General features: G+C 40.7%; 1 protein-coding gene across 17 annotated transcripts in view; it reads right to left on the bottom strand.

The window, feature by feature from the left end:
• The window catches only part of adgrb2 (adhesion G protein-coupled receptor B2), a 75,822-nt gene extending 58,192 nt beyond the window's left edge, over positions 1-17,630 (bottom strand). For 12 of the 17 annotated variants that reach the window (XM_037263490.1, XM_037263496.1, XM_037263505.1 and 9 more), the window contains exon 1: positions 16,884-17,629. The gene's annotated coding sequence lies outside the window, so the exon portion shown is untranslated. Of the gene's footprint in view, positions 1-16,883 lie in introns of all 17 variants that reach the window. The other 5 variants (XR_005099340.1, XM_037263504.1, XM_037263500.1 and 2 more) reach the window with 1 other exon arrangement.
• Between the last annotated feature and the right edge of the window lie 361 nt (positions 17,631-17,991).

Here is a 17,991-nt window from a genome sequence, read left to right as displayed (position 1 = left end):
ACATTGAATGCATGAATAATAAATCCATGAGCGGAAGCTCGGTCAACGGAAATCAATGCGAATCATCATTTGTGCGGCCTTGACGGTTTTTATTTTCTGGCACGGCACCAGCTAAAGTGGTGGAATAAGTTGTTTATGTTTCCGCCAATCAGGAACTAACAAGTTAATGTTTGCTCACTGATCCAAAATAACCAAACAGCAGGATATGATTTTTTTATCTGTCCAGCTGGGAAGCAATCAAACTTCATCTATCTCCCAATTGTTTTACTTTCTGGACCATCTCTGCCTCTCCAGCTGCAGTGGAACACTTTTTTTTTTTTTCTTTGAGGTGTTGCCAGGCAAGGGTATTTATGTCATTATCTGGATTTCCTTTTCTTGTTTTAGAGGAAAGCAAGAGAAGCTGACGCTGCAGGTATCTTCTCGTCTTGTTTAATATTTATGGGAGGCAAACAGCCAGGATGCGTGCTATCGAAGAATATCAGAATCCGGTTTTCGTTGTGACGTTGGGAACCGCAATGTGAGATGTCCAATTTGAGTTTCCCCTACAGGGCTAATTAGCGAGCGCTAGTTATATGAGGGTCACATATTGAATCAATAAACGGATCCAGTGCGCATGTAACTCCAACCTGTTAGGATTTATCATGTCAGCAAAAATTGCAGCGAGACCTTGACATGATTTCAGCGGGCGTGTGTATGTATGATAGGTGTCAGGCAGTAGTTATCATTCCAGCGTCATTGGAGAGTGAGGGTACTGTAAAGCGTGCTCGCTCGGAGAAAGGTCGTTTTTTAACGGCTGCCGTACGTAGATCGTTTCATCGTCAACGTTATTTCATCAATTTGCAATGTCACAAGTAGTTGGCTATAAAGTCTGGAAAGTTTCCACTTTTTTCTTGAGTTCACCTTTTCTCACACAATTTGACAGCAGCCTTGAGGTTGGAAAAAAAAATCTCCATCATGTTTCCCTTCATACTTCTCTCTTGGGTTGAATCTCATCTTTATCCCGACCTGTCTTGGAATGTATCTCATGTATTTTTATTGCAAGTAAGAAAATTCTGAATCTGTTATTTGAATGCTTCAATCAACCCCAAAAAGCCGCACATTCAAAAAAGGAGCTCTTTTATTAGTCGCTTGACCGATTGTGCTTGCTTAAAACGCTGCAGGCTCTGATCAGCACAAGTGCGGCATTAAAAATAGATGCAGCGCAAAGCCATCTCCAGCCAGTTAATGCCGCTTGTATACAATATATATAGTACGTCGTAATCCCAGCTAACAGTAATATCAGCTTGCTAGTGTCTTTGAAGCAGATGAGTATGCGTGACAAGATTGCCAAGTGTCAAAATTGTGGAAGTAATTGTGTTAATACTTGGTATGGCCTCAACCCACACGTCCACATGAGCACTAATCGGCAATTGTCCTGTTTAATAATAATTAATCATAATTAATTGGCCTGACCCTGAAAAACAAAAAAAAATCTGTTGTCTCCAATGAAATTTCTTGTCCATAAACAAATGAATCCCCAAGATTAATATTCCTCTAATCAGAATCGACAAATCCTTAACGATACTAATTGACTTTACCCACTTTTCCCAAACCGCTAATCACCCTACAGGCTTTCCGTAAATCTTCCGGAACGCCGTCGCGGTTTTTACTTGACGTCAAAGCTACCGTGAGGGGGGAAAAAGTTCATGAACGTAAAATCTAATCCAATTACAGATGTGGTCAAAAAGACGGAACGGGTTCCCTGTAGACGACAAGGTAGGAACAACAATCCTGATTGAAATGGCGGGCCTTCAAACAACATTCACTCCCGTCGGCGCAGAGCTAAACAAACCTCGCACCCAATGGGTTCCTCGTAATGGGCTCGGGCCAATGTTGCACATACCAATGTAGTCAGTCATTTGGAAAAAAGTCTGAGTGAATTTAAACTTAAGAGATTCAATAATTATCACATATCTGGTATTTTCTAAGCATCCAGTGCAGATTATTTTGGGAGAGCCAGTGCAAACTCACCAGAGGTTGTGTGGAAAGCTTGCTGGCTTAATTTAATTGCCAATTATAATAGTTCCTCAGTTCCTCGGCGTACAAAAGAGCTACAAAGACAAAAATAATCATTGGTGGCTCAAACAAAATGTGTAAATACTCCCACAGGGATGTGACAGACTCGCATAAAAAGATGGAATTCAAACACAAACACCAGAGGCGGTCCAAAAATGAAGCTGCATTAATCAACGTTGTCACAGGTGGTGCCGGCCAATCCTGGAACTACTTTTTTACCTCTGGTGTCACTCTTTTGATGTGAAAAAAGATGGTCAGAGCAGGATAAGAGCCAACCAGTAAGAACAAAAGAAACAGAAATAAAAGATCAATCCAAGGCTTTTTTAAATGTTTTATGAATAACTCAAAAAGCGCTGGGAGCTCTCCGCGTACACACAGGTGGTTAAAGAATAAAAACGAATATAAGACGGTGAGTAAAAGGTGTATCGTTGAAGTTCAAGAAACTGTGAAGGTCTATCGGAGCACATACAAAAGCAGTCAGAGTAGCAACCACATGAAAAGTCAATACAGTGAGTTAAAAAAAAATATCTTTCAGTACGCCTTTGAGATTGAAGAAGAAATGCGAGGGAAGCAAACACCAAAGCGTCACTATCAGAGCCGAGAGCGGCATCAAAAGAAATCATTAAATGTAAAAACCGTGAAAGCTTGATGTTAGATAAACATATTTGAAATAAACAGCTTTGTTTAAAACGTTGTTTCTTTCACGGGTAAAGTCCCGAAGAAGAAAACGCCTTTGAGGGGGAGGGGGGGAGGTCACAAGCTTTCATGCCAATTTGGCTTTATTAGCGGAAGTGGCGGGAATAAAAAAAGACTGAGGCAGAAAGAAGAAAATGTGGAGGAGAAAGTTCTCGGAATTAAAAGGAAGCTATTGATGTCTCTGGCTCGGAGGACTTCTTTTTTCCCTCGTCTTCCAAGTTAGCATTTTGCACACAGTGCTCAGATCCAATAAATTAGGAGGTAAGGGAGAGATGAGAAAAAAGCAGTACAATGCATTGAAAAAGCAAAAACAAGAATCACTCGGGAGAAGCTTCAGTTGGTTCCTAATTTGGAGATGTTTTACAAAATCTTTCCACATTTTGAGTTTTTACTCTTGAACAAAAATGTTCTCCTCTGCCGATAAATTTTTGACTCTTATAGCCGTCAATGGGAGCGAACGTTTTAAACGCGAATTATTTTTTTTTGCTTGATTCATTTTATTCCACCCACAGTCCTTTTTTGTTCCTACAGGAGCACCCACCTGCTCCGACAAAGCCGCCTTCCCGCCGGGGCCGCTTCGTACGCATGCATATTGAATCCCATTCAAAGATTTATTATCATCCTCGCTGGAGCAGATAGCGGTGACCGCAGACACGGCTAGGCTAATTTCATCCTCTGTAGGGATGAGCGAACGTACTCTCGTCCTACTTTCTCCTCGTTTTACCTCGGCCGCCGTGCCGTGCCTCCTTCCCCCTCGTGTAAATGTTGGCGGAAAGTGCAATCCATCTAAACCAATATAAAGCGTTTGCTGGACCCGGGTGTCACTTAGTCTTGAATGCAAACACATTCACAGAGTAGCAGGTGAGATAAGCAAGGCCTCTTCAAACAAAAAAATACGAATGGTGAAGATATGGGAGGAAGAAAGAAGACCAAACAGGGGATTGCATTTCTGTCTTCGCAGCAGATAAAGAATATATTACGACCAGCCGGGCAGTATCAATTCCTGCTAAATGAAATTTGGCAGGATGATCAAGTTATTATTATCTTCCAAATGATTTGCTTTTGTAAAAATGTGTTTATTGAGCGCAGTAGTCGAGAATCTCACTTTACAATCCTCCATAGAGCTTCTTCTTTTCATCTTAATTCCTTCCTTTGGCCCTTTCTGGGTGAGACGTGTCAGTGTAACAAAAAAACAAAAAAAAACTGTCAAGTTCTCCCCTATTTATCTTTCTTTTGCTCAATTCGCATCTCGTGAAGCAAGAAGGAAACGCCTTATTAGACACTGAGAGAAGGGAATTACGTAATATACTGTCATATTTTGACAGGAGATTCTTGAACCATTTCGGGTCGCTGACAAATCTTAGACAATAATTGTCATTTTTACGTCAACACAAACCAACTTAAAAGGAAAATAATGTTTTATAAGTATCCTGTATCCATTCACTGCTTTTGTATCGAATCATCATAATTTTATACTCCAATGTAAATGAACGTGTCTCCTCTCACCATCCGGCAATAAAAATCAAAATGGGGGCATTAGGGGGACCATCCTTGAGGGTATTCTTCCAAGGGCAACATTAAAGCTGGACCGTGTGATTATGCGCCAATGCTCTCCCGATTTCCATCAAGCCTCGGCTGTGCGATTGTCTATTGACATCATTACCTCTCAATTTATTACCCTGCAGATTGCAGCAATCACCATCTATGTAAAAATGTCTTTTCTGGCCAGCATCCTGCTTTTCCACTGAATAATAAGACCTTGACGTCCCTAGGTGGACAACATTGTACCCTCAAGGGCGGTTATATTTCGTCGCTATCATCTTTCACTCCAGCAATTCATTCGCTATCCTCACAAATGTCTGCATCCCCCGGGGATATTTTTGTATTTAAAACGATGAAGTATGCAAGTGTATTAAAAAAACGAAAGCTACCCATGAGGTATGAAATCTCACTTTACCGACCACACACACACATATGTGCAAATGTGGAAGCGTAAATGCACGCAGGCACATGGAAGTGCATCATACAGGAAATTTACCACAGTAATGCTCGCCTCGAGCTGAGAGATTAATAGCGATGTTAATGCAGCGACGGGAAATTTGCGCTCAAGATCATACACAAGCTTTTCCTCCAAGTCAATAAAAATCTCCCATAGCATTTGGGATTATGGTTCGTGTGGTGTATATCATGCACACAAACACATTAAAGCATAATGCATTATTTGTTTGTCTCATTCAATAAAATTAGATTTATTGTAGTACAATAAAAAAAAAAAGGATTGAAGTGGAGTCTCAGGTCATGGCTGACATGAATTACAAGTCAGGTTGGGGAAAGCTCAGCACAACCTTGCTTTTCCCAAACAGAGGTCAAGGCTGCTTAACAGTCCACCCTAAGCTTGCCCGTTTGAAAACTTGAAATGCATTCTCCAAAAAAACGTATTCCTTGTCCATTTCCGTCAAACATCATATCTGCAAAAATTGAATAAGGTGAACTTTCCATCTTTGAGATGGACAGTAGTTAATATACAATGGCACTGAATCATTTGCGGCGAAAAAAAAAATGTCTGGAGTCCGATTATTGCAATCGCCCTGGAGATGGGTGTTGAGATTATTCTTGCGGAAGCCAGTGCTGCCACACAGGATGTTCACAACCTTTGGACTGGAGTAACAGTGATGGCACCAGGATAACGAATGCGTCTAATGATGCTGTCCCTGACTATGACAGTGGTTGGTGGGAACAGATGGAGTGAAGAAGGAGCACCATGGGAGCAGAGAACTCTGGGGGGGGAGGTTGCTGACCTTGTCATTCAAAATGGTGTTGTGGAGGCTGGGTGGCAACTGACGACGGCATTGGTGGCCCACTCGCAAACCGGGCCACTGCATCATTGTGCAGCCTTGCAGACGATTGGACCATGACGGGATTTACCCACTTGGGGATTCCCTGCAGGGTTCAAGATGTCTCAAATCAATTTCTCTGGACCAGAGAGATGATCTTGTTACAGGACACCATCTCAACCCAGGTAGTAACATTTTGAGTAAGATGGTCATGTGTCTCATCTTATGTTCATCTTCGCCGTTGTCCCTTGAGTGATCGTCCATAATGGCAGGAAAGAGGATCTTGAAGGATGAAATAAAGAACTCCTTGGAGAACTTAAGATAGAAGACTGACATCTTCTCTCAGATCGGAGATTGTTTCATTTGCCTTTTCAAAAGGCAAGTTAATTATGGAGAAACGGTAATAGTGCGATTATCCAAACAATCAGTGACTCTCATGATTATTGATCTGTGCTGTTTTCAAGCGATTACCGAGATGACTGGTAAAGTAATTTCTATTTCGAGATATTCCAAAGGGTCAAAGAATAGATAAAAAGAAAAAAAAATCAAATATATACCACCTCAAGTTTATTGGCAACCAAACAAGCACTTCATCTCGCTCATTGTCGATTAATGAGCAAGAAAAAAAGATCCATAAATGTTCAAATGTACATTTTAATGCAGCGGGCTAGTACGTCTAATTAGATTTGCAAGAGCGAGTGGGAGTAAAAGTGCAAGAGCGGCTGACATGCTATATGATCGTGTGAGTACATATTGTACTTTCTTGCATATGCCTACTTTGGCGCCGTTCCACAAATGGACACGTCTTGCCAATGTTACATTAACATCTCAGTTACTTTGATATGAACGGAAAAAAATATCTTACTGCTTTACCTGATCAGCAAAAAAGAAATCACTAATTGATGGCGATTGCGAAAATTAATGAGTTTGCATTTTGTGGATGGATATGATGTAATTATGCAAAATGGACAATAGTGATGTGTGATGATCTCCATTCTAATTTCCTTTTTAAAAAGAAAGCAAACCAGGCTAGGAACTCCCATTATAGTGCACTCTCATTTTCTTCCTTTTTCTCAGTATTTCATTTTTTGCGATTGCGCTACTCTTCAAGATCCAATTTATATCTATGAATCATTTGTTCCTGCAAGAATTGACTGGAAAAATTATACAGGCAGACACATGAAATAATTTTCTGGTGGAATAATTGTACATTGTGTACTTTGATGGATATTACAAATGGATGGTCGGTGCCACGCAATTTTGCAGTTTGGTTTTTTCACCATAGCAACAATTTAGTAAAAGTCAACAGCACAGTGCAAGGTAGGCTGCAGCTTATCTCGTAATAACGACAGGCATGTGAAACAAGATGACCCAAATTAGGTCTAAAAGTATCCGAGTCAACGTTTTGTTTCGAATGATGGAGAAATCCACAAAATAAAAAAAGTTGATGTGTCTAAACAACTCCAAATGGCCATTCATTTTACCCAATATTTAAATAAATAAAATTTAAATATTAATAAATAACATTTAAATATAAATAGATGGATAGATGGATAAATAAATGGATAAATAAATGGATACATAAATGGATAAATAAATAAATAAATAAAATAAATGAGTTGGGTTGGCCTTTTTTTTCTACCCACATCAATGCACAAAGTTGGGTCAAATTGACCCAAGTAGGAGTGATTTTGTTGACCGTGTTGCATAGCTTTGCTTACATTTACTTTTACTTTATGACTCATGTTCATGTCTGATCATTTCCACCTGCTTTTGTGAGATTGAGTATTGCATATTTAGAAAAACAATGCAGAGACGCAGCGGGATGCAAATAGCATATGTAGAAAAAACAAATTGACGCAGAGGGATCCAAATAATGGACAGATGTAAAGAGGACAATGAATGAATACATAAAATGAAGGGCCCAAAGTGTATGCAATGGCTCCACATTAAAGACTTACAAGACTTTGTAGCCGTGGGCATTGAGCGGTCTCTAATTGGAGAGGAGGATTAGTCAGAGGAGGGATTAAAGGCACATCCCTCACTTCAAATATACACCCTCTCATCTGGCTCATCCCACCATCCAGTCTGCTGGTTTGTTTAGTCAGGACAAGCGGTTCAACGACATGGACCAACTTACATCACTTAAAAATATTGAAGTCAAAATAGCATTTAGTAACCCAACATTGTGAGATAACCGAACAAGATGAAGCTCTGTTTTCTCCTTAGGCAGTGCGGCAAAAAACTGTTGCAATAGCAGAGCAAAATTAGCTTCTGACAAGCCCGAAAACCTTTTGATGGGCTGGCAATTTTCTTGTTAATTCTTTGTGATTCCGTGTTAAGTGCCAGTGATCAAACAAGTTATTCATGTTGGTTTTAGGCTTTGAGTTTCTTGAAAAACATTTTTTTTTTTTTTCTCTCGCAAAAGCAGCTCTGTAGTGTGAAGATTACAGGAGCCGCTTTGCGCATTAATCCCGCACTAGCCCTCCATTTGTGTTTTTAATAGACGGCTAAATTGTTGTACATTGCTAGCGATAAGCTCGTCCTCATCATTGGACTATTAAAGGCTCATCTTACATGCGGCAAAGAAGGCCGTATATCATCTTTGTCCGACTCTGTGATTGACGGCGGCGCGGGACGTACAGTGAGATTTGCTGGCATTTAGCTCTCTAGTGATGAACAAAAGTAATTAGATCATATAAAAATCCCCTGATAGAACCGGGGTGAGATATAGCTCAAGTATGGCGCCTAATGGCTCGACATGGAGAGTTCCGCATGGTAAATAATGGGAGCTTTCCAACTTCATCTCCGGTGCTGCTCGTTTCGCTGAAGATGGAGCACACAAATGGGATCACGTCCCGCTGGGGGAGACCCAACATTGAATCGCTATGGAGAACTTTAGTGTTTTCCTAAAGAGACGGGTTGAGACCTCATCCTATCATTACATATAAATGTAATTGCACTTAATGTTGATTAAAAAAAGTGAAGGAAATTAAAAAAAAACATTTATTAAATTATTTATTTATTTATTTTATGAATGTTATCTATTTCATTAATTGTATCTATTATTTTTATTTATTTTATTTTAAAAGTGAAAGAAATAAAAAAAAAAACGTATTAAAAAACTTGAACCAGACATATTTTATTTATTTTCATTTATTAATTCATTTGTTTTTTAATTTATTTTATTAATGTTATCTATTTTATTCATTTTATCAATAATTTTATTTATTCATTTAGTTCATTTTTAGAATATTTATTTATATATTATATTAATTTAATCTATTTGGTGCCTCCTCAACCCCCCTCTCCCCCCAGATCTTGAGTTGGACACTTGTGGTTCAGCTGATAAGCTTCCAAATTAATCGGCCAGCTCGATTCAAAGAAACACCTCTGGGTAGTTTTTTTTTTTTTTTTTTTTGTACGGATGTATCCTGCGCATACTAACGTATTAATCAAGGGGACAATTGTGATAATGGAATGAGAGCTCGACATGACGAAAAGAAGCTTTAGCCTTCTCTGAATAGCGAGAGAGGCCAAATGTGACCCAATGTACTAATGCCACCACGGTGATCCGCTCATCTGGCACCGTGTCGGGGTGGCTCGCTGTGATATTAAGTCGTCTCATATTCCGGAGGCGGGGAGTGACAGAGCTGAAACGGGAATTTGGCACTAAAACCGTCACTAATGCTAATTCCAGCCCGACTCATAAAAACGTTAATCTGTAATAATGGCATAAATTTATACAGGCAATGGGTGGAGTTACTTGCTTCCCACTTTAAGACCTTGACAGTTGGTCTAACTTTCTTTCTTTACTCAAATTGATATGTTCCCACTTGAGAAAATGTCTAAAGTAGTCATGCATAATGATTTTCAATCTACTCTGACTTCACACGAGACTTTGAATATCGCGTCAATTCCAAGCGCCTACTGTCGGGATGACCTTTGACTTGCAATTAAGCTCGCGTATTTCCGACAGCTGCCGAAAAAGAAGAGCGGCATGCCCAGCATATATTTCATACCGTAAAGAATCCACCTACTTGCCAAGATGATTTGCTAGTAGCATGCCAGACTTTATGGCAACCATAAAGGATCAAAGTCAATTAAAAAAAAAACTAAGCTTCCACCAGGTTGAGAATTTCGTCCGGGCTTCTGATACCGTCAAATGTCGCTGGGTGACTTAATGAGGGAAGACGGGCGCTAGCGACACATTTAGCACATTATCTGTCATTTGAAAACATGGCGACAACCTGATGAAATTCATCCTAACGTGGCGAGATTGATGAGGTTACAATTTGGAAAGAGTAATAATCACCTGGCGGCAAAATGACAAGAACATGACGGTGCGTTTTGTATCGGATTGTTCAAGTTAATGACGGAACAAGACGACGTTGATGACAGATCATTGCGGTTAAAAAGCAAATACGCACACACACGCAAAGTCAACCTTTTAGGAATATAACTAAACACACGCACACATTTTTGAAAAGTGTATAGAGATGAGATCTGGATGTCAGCCAGGAAAGATATTACAGCTATAATTTATTACCTGCTGGCCTCAACTGAACTTGAATTTTGCTGGCAGGAATGCTAAGTAGGAAAAAAAAAAAAAAAAGCGAGGGCGGTGGGCTGATTTATGCACAGCTACTAAAGTCAACTTATTCTGAAAAATATGCAGTGACAGTCTGATTAAGGATAATTATTGCGGGGAAAATGTTTGATTTTATTTAGTGTGTGTCAACAGCTTTGGTAATGCAAGTCCACTTGCGTGTTTTGCTCCCATTTTTGTTAGCAACTTCGATTTTTTTTATTTTTTTATTACAAAGCTTAATTTACCTGCAAAATCCTACCAAATAGCAATTTTTTTTTTCTTGACACATCACTACTGCTACCATTGCGAGTACCGATACCGGTACCTCGATATTCTCAATGGATACTATCAACCATATGTTTCTTAATCTTGACATACATATAAAGGCATTTTTAATTCAATGGGTCCAATTTCCCAGATTAATTGGATGCACAAGCATGCCTGGAGGGATCCACTAAAGTGTGAAATTTCCTGACAACAGGAGGTAGAAAAAAAGGCTCCATCAATCCAATTCTGATCATAACCGTAACTGACGTTTCATGATTCATTAGGTGTGTTAGAGAGAGGAAAACAGACCGTCAATGTGAATGAAGACAGCCGAAGCGCTTGACGTCTTCAAGCCGAAAAACGGAAATAGGCGGAGGTGAGCGTGGCAGTTCAGAGCAAAGAGGGCAGACAGTCGGCGGCATCAGAGTCTTGTTAAATCCGAACAACCATCGCATACTAGCTTCTGGTAATTAACCAAAAAAGTTGGCTCCAGTTGGCTCATGAATGACTTCGACACATTTTTCAAAAGACACCCAGTCGCCATGGCAACAGATCTACTAAATGCAAAAAAATACAGGCATTGAGTTTAAAATAAAACCTGAAAGGGATGGAAGTGACAGAGCAAATAAAATTCGGGGGATGTTTGTGATGGTGCTAGTTGGCCCGGTTGACTGCACATGTTTTGTTGTTTGGAATGGCGTTCGCTCTACTAATAATATGTTGTTGCTCTGCGTCATATTTCTCAAAAATTAACGCAAGCGCGGCCAAAACAAGGAGGCAGCGAGCCGAAAGAAACAAAAGCATCTGACATCCAGCAATTCCATTCATGCTGCTTCACTCCAGTTTTGCTTCCAAATTCTAATGAATCGGATGCCGCGATGTTATCAACAAAAGCCTCTGCAAAAAAAAATAAAAAATAACAAACAACGTTTTGTTTTTGCACACTTCAAACTGCGGTAACTCATATGGGACCCTTGCCAACGAGACAGACAAAACCGGCAGGGGGTTGTTTGTTCACGAATGCGACAAGACAGATCAATCTAGTTCCTCACAGATCCCAGAAGGAGTTAAAAACTGTAATAAAGAAGCAAGCGGGAGGTAGAAGTGTCACAAAAATATTTGGAAAACCTCAACGCCACCACTGACATAAAATCTCGATGCATCCAAAGATTTGATTTTATGAATTAAGAAGAATTTTTCACATTCATTCAAGAAAAAATCTCCACTTGCTCACTTCTTGGACAGTTTGTGAGCAAGAGATTGACACTATCTAATTACACTCAGACGTGGTGTATTCCTCGAAGGTGCACGGCTGCTATTCCGCCATGTGCACTTCTCTTCAGGGTCCCTACCAAGCGTGCCAGATTTGGGATCAGCGCCTAAATTGGTTTTGGGGGTGCGAGGTGCTGATGGCGTGCTGAGAGGAAATTGTCATTTTTAAGATTGCAGAACCGCAAGGGGAATCCAAATACCGTCACACCCCAAGGTATAAAAATCTCCATGTTGGAATTTGAGGTTTTTTTTTAGACTAAATTGTTATCTGAATTGCTTATCAAGGACCAACCAGATCCATCTCGACTGACATTGGGGAGAGAAAAATGGGGTACACGTAAGATGGACGTAAAATCAATGCCGGGACCGACACAGACAGACGACGGCTTTCGTTCACACCTACGGGTGAGCGTCACCAATTAACCTTTCTCTCTTTTTGCCGCCACCCACAACCCATTAACCTTCTCGCTTTCGGGAAATGACGCCATCGTGTCACCTGACTTAAAATACCGCCATACAATTTAAAACCTCAGAATAAGTTTCCAAGCTGAGAAATGTATCCACCGATTGCATCTTGATAGTTTGTACCATGCAAACGGTCTCCATGGCAACCCCACAATGCCATACAGTCCCCACCTGTTATGCTGTGAGGCCACTCAGCAAGATAATATTCTATAATTCCGCCTTCTCGCTATCTCGTACAAGTGCACGCAGAGAAAAGCTTTGACCAGACAGCAAAAAAAAAAAAAAAACAACTGCTTATGCAATCTCATGTACCGGTTCCTACAAACCACTCGCTGTCTCAATGCATAAAACATCCCGTCTGAAATTTTATCTTGAATTTCATTCATGGAGGCATGACCCGTAAATTCCATGTGGCAAATGTTGCGAGAGTCGTGGGAGCTTTTGATTCCGATTTATTTCCCGCTTAGATGTTGACTAAAGTAGAATAAAGACGTCATATGTCATGTGAGGGAACGAAGCAGCAGATGACTTTGGAATTGTCCTCAAGGGCCAGATGGTGTTCCAAGGGTTGGGATAAGATATTGGCTGCGTTTTCAATTCAGAATAATTGGAACAGCCAACCCCTATGTTTTGTACCATTGGGATTATATTGAATGGAGTTAAAAAGAAAATAATGAGAAAAAAAAAATGTTTGGGCTTGTGTGGTTGGGTGTCTATGATAAAGGGAAGAAAAGTCTATTCAAACAACATTTTAAATTATTTTTTTCTCAGTCTGTGCTGCATTATCTCCCGGTATGATTTATTTAATATTATGCCTTCAAGTAAGATAGATGAGCTTACTAGATTTACCATTTACACGCCTTTTGTCAGATACGACTTTGCGCTTCTATTTAAAAACAGACAATTGAGGATTATAGCACCACCTATTGCATCGGCATGGAATTATCAGCTTGTAAATCACTTGAGTGATATTCAAATTACAAATTAGATAAGAGTCACAATGCAGTGGCAGAGAAGAAAATAAAATAATGATGACAACTCCCGAAGAAACAAAACCTGCCCTCGCGAATTATACTATTCTATAAACTCAGTTTCAAACTTTTTGGATCAATAGATTCTGTCACCTCTTATTTTTCCCAATCCCTCAGGGCTTCTATGAAAAATATAGCTTGTAAGGCAAATATTTTTGGCTTGGGACATGCAGCGATTTGACCAAACAATTACTGAGCGCACAGACAAATTGCAGAGTCACTGTCTTGGAAAATTCCCTTACTTTAAATTAAATAAAACAGTTTTTTGTTATTCCCCCTTTGCGTTTGATTAATTCAACAAGTAAATTACCGATGTGATTCTTGACAATTCATTTATTCGTGTCTTTGCCCTTCCGGCCAACTCTGCCCGACGACTCTCAATGAAAGCTATCTTTTTTTTTTTTTGTGGTTGTTGCCAAAAGGCCCTCATTAATTACAGACAGCGGTTCCACATACCGGCTTTTTGTTTTTCTGTGACGTTTTTTAGCCTTAGCCTCACCCGAGCCCAGTCATGCTTAGAGACAAGCGCGAGCCCAAATAGCGCTCCACTCGCAAATATTGACACAGGCACCCGAGGCCACGCCAAATGAGTGCCGCCCCAGTGACAGAGGCATCTGTGACTCCAAATGGAGCATGGCAAGGATACAAAGTAGATGAGCGCCGAGGATAAAGAAGACACCTTCTCCAAGGTTTCAAACATGATGCGTATTTGATTGGAAGCAATCGCTAACTGTCAAAAGAGCAAAAAGAAACTTTTACATGACACACTACAAGATTATACGATATGTAAGTGTATACGTTAGCTTCAACCATTTCCTGATTTACGTTTTCCTCGTTAACACAAAAAAAATATGATTTATTTTTTTCCCTAGGAGAGCTCAGGATCACTTGACGATCCATTTTTTTAACCTCTCCATAAAATCACAAGTAAACAAAACAAGGAATGCTAATGATGGGCAAATGAAGCTTCAAAATTGCTTCATGAACCAATTGTTGTATTCTTTGGCTCCTCTAGATGGCAATGTTGGTTTAAAGCCAGGGTTTTAAGTTGGTGTGCTTTCAGCTCTTCGGTGAACAGAGTGCCATCTAGAAGGCTCAGTAAACACAACAACAGTTCATGAATCATCTTGAAGCTTCATTTGCCCATCAACCACGCGGTTAACTTTGATAGTGCCGTTCACCGACAACGTGACTAACCATGTTTTGGATGATGCCTATGTAACAGTTGCTTAGCTAACAGGCGGTCAGGATGGTAACCAGAGGTAAAAATAATTGAGAACTGAACAGCCTGCTGAGACATAGAGTTGTTTTTTTTAAAAACACAAAATTGCCACAGATGTCCGGTAATTTCCGAACGATTCCACAAGCCGAGCTTTAGCGTCACAAGTGGCTCATTGAGAAGCTCATTAGAAAGTGTACGCAGCCGTCTTTGCTTGCTCACTGCACTGAGTTGCTTGCATGAAAAATAAGATGTGAAGCAGACGACGAGCACGGTTTGTATTCGGCTGTTGCTGCTTGCATTAGTGCGTGACATGTGGGCGGATATTGAAGACGCTATTAGTATCGCATTTCCAGGCCTTATAAAAGTGTCGACGAGTTGGATGCTTTTCATACATCTTGGTCTGATAGGCGTCACAGCGCCATTTGGGTCCCAAGCCTCGGCGTTATCATTCAATGATAGCAAGCTGTCACTTTATCCTGTTTAACCTTGCACGTTGAATTACTCATTCGAGTTATGGAACGTTTCGCTCCCACTCTGAAAATAACGATCACATTTAACAACACAGGCTGATTTTTTTTTTTTTTCCATTGGCACTGCTAATGATATTTAAATGCTTTCTGTATAATTTTAGTCTGAGTCCAAAAAATGACATCTTTGAATTCATAAAATTCCTTCTAAAAGCATCCCAAGTTTCCAACAACAGCAGAGTTACTAAACGTTGCATTTTCACAAGTCATGTCAATCATTTTGTCCCCATAGCTGACATGTGATGATTAAATTGTCACAAAAAAAAAAAATGGTGCCTGAGGACACTTTCATCAAACACCAATCACGTCACTTCACAGATGGGCAAATTGCGGGTTCAAATTCACCCAAGTGCTTCACCAAGTCGTTGTCCCCGACTGCTATTTGTCCTCTACTCAGCAGGGTTACAAATCAGCCCTCTCGCACATCCAACTCATCAGCCATCATCCCCACATTGCTCATCACCACTAAAAGGGGACACGGCCCTGCCGGCTCCATTAGTTCTCAACAGAAGCCCAAAGAAATAAAAACAAATGAGATCAGTCACTGCATCTGTAATAAAAGAAGCCAAAGTTTTCAGTGCTCCCAGTGGGGGGGGGTCGAGGATTTTTTTTTTTATCCCCCCGTCCACTCCCACACAATTTCAACACAGATTTAGAAACAGAGAAGAAACCCAAAAGTGAAAATCTAATCCAAGTGTGGTGACTCTGCCCTTTTTTCAGCCCTGACTTTCTGATTGGTTCATTTAGCGCTAACAGCACCACCTGTTGGTTGGGATGCACATGACAGCCTGCAACTCAGAATCCAATCGTACTTGTTGATGTGTGGACTGAAGATGACAAAAAAATTGCCAATTTGGATCAGCTTTACATCAAATGATAGAGTTGGAGAAGTGGAGATCATCCATGGAGGCTTAGACATGGTTCCATCCTGTTTGCCACCTGCTTACCAGGAGAGCTCAGTATTTAAAAAAAATAAAAATAAATCTGGGACCAAACGCTTTAGAACTTAAGTGATTTATTTATTTTTGTTTAATTAAACAGTGTCATCAAAGTAGCAGCGACATTGCGGCATGACACCCGCCACTGACAACAGATGCCTTAAGATGGAGTATGTGCACATGAAGTGATCACTTATCCCCTAAGGGGCCTTCCCGCGGCGTGGTTTAACCCACCTGTGACCCTATCGATCCACACGTGGAAATAGTAGTTGAACATTCTAGCCGGGGAAGATATTGGTGGACTCAAGCTGTGTTGATGATCCACTTTTTTTTTCCCCGTCATATTGACAGGAAAAACATGTTTTGGGACGTGACTCACATTTGTGTGTGCGTCTTCCAATGCGGGTACTGCTCAAAGTTGGTGGTGATAAAGCAACCAGGGTTTATCAATGGACACTTTATTAGGCACACCTGCACAATTCAATGCTGAGCAAAATCCACGTTTTTGTTTTCACTAGCACATACTAGCTATTAATTAGTATTTATTATGGATGCAGTGATGTTCAACTGCACTGCATCACAGTGGGAGGTGTTTTTAAAATGTTGCTTTCTAATGTGACTAAAAAGGGAATTATAAGTATCACAAAACGTCCCTGTGCAGTTCCACGCATCTCCAAACTACAATTCGAAATGATGCCAAACGGCCTCCTCGTTGACTGTGTGCATCAAATCTGAGCAGGATCTTTATTTTGATCTCATTAGACTGTGCAGGTGTGCCTAATAAAGTGGCCGATGAGTGGAGCTGTTTGTCACAGTGTGGCTGCGGCATTCACTGGATCAACTCTGCTCACTGTGTCTTTACAAAATGCACCATAATGGTCGTCATCATCAGGCAAAGACGTCAAGGATAAAATCAATAGATTCGCTCAAAAGCAGCATGCTTAAATTTATTTTATTTTTTTTGGAAAGTACAACTACGGTTTACCTGATCGTTGTCAGAAGTAGTTATTTGATGTAACGAGTAATCCCCGAACGTTTCCGTGGATCCAAATTAAGTTTCTCATCCATGGCACGTCTCAGGTGCAGGCAGCGAGATAGACGATCACTCATTCATTCATTTAATCAGGATGCAGCTCCGGAATCTTCTCCACACAAATGTTCTTGGTGAGAATCCCATGAGTAAATTTGAAAAATATATATATTAATAAGGAAATTAAAGCAAAACCAAAAAAACAAGGGTGACTATAGGGGCGTAAAATCATAAAGTAAGCATGAGTCGAAAGGAAAGCACAGAAAAGATCAACAGAAAAGGGGAAAGGAAAGAAAAACAAAAGAGGAGAAAAGGGCCACCTTGCTTGCGTTGGTTGTTAGAAAATAAAAAACATAAATCCATGTCATATATTCTCCATGGTTTGGCGCATGTATATTCCAAAGCAAAGAGACAAGCTGCAGCAGCAGAGGCAGCGGAGTGGGGAGCTTTTTTCTTTTTTTTCTTTCGACCGATGCCCGGTATTCCAAGTCCAAGGGAGCTCTTGATTTGACGCAAAAAAAAAAAACCCAAAATATTCAAACTACCCCCACCTCATGGGTCCTCTTGGCTTCATCCGTGAAGTCATGGGGGAGGGTGAGGGGGACGATAACGTCTGCTGTGCTATTCGGAGAGAGTATCCACAGGCAGTGGCTCTCAGTCGGCATCTGCCTCCTCTGCAGTCGCTTGTCGAGCGGAGGAAGGGTGCGCGCTCCCGTCGCCTTCCACCGGGAGAATCGTCAAGCGCGCTCACAGAATCCCCCCCACCCACCCCGTTCGTCCCACACCCCATTCGTATGCCACCCCCACTCCAGCTCTTCCCCGTTTGCTTCGTGACTGTGACGTCTGCACGCGCACTTTCCAAAAATCCAGAATTACTTGCGTCTTTCCGCGTCGAAGAATAGTGGAGTGAATTAACTGGACACTTAATTAGGTACACATCCACTGTCGAATACAGGGATTGCTAGTTAATCAGCATTAAAATATGCATCTTTAATGATCTGAGCTGGTGTTGAATAGTGGCGGAACAAGTAAATGCGCTGCCAGAAAATGGAAGACGCCGTTT

This window comes from Syngnathus acus, chromosome 11 (assembly GCF_901709675.1).
Source record: "Syngnathus acus chromosome 11, fSynAcu1.2, whole genome shotgun sequence".
NCBI classification, from domain to species: Eukaryota; Metazoa; Chordata; class Actinopteri; order Syngnathiformes; family Syngnathidae; genus Syngnathus; species Syngnathus acus.
The sequence above is the reverse complement of the archived record's forward strand: the minus strand, read 5'-3'. Positions and strand labels throughout refer to the sequence as shown.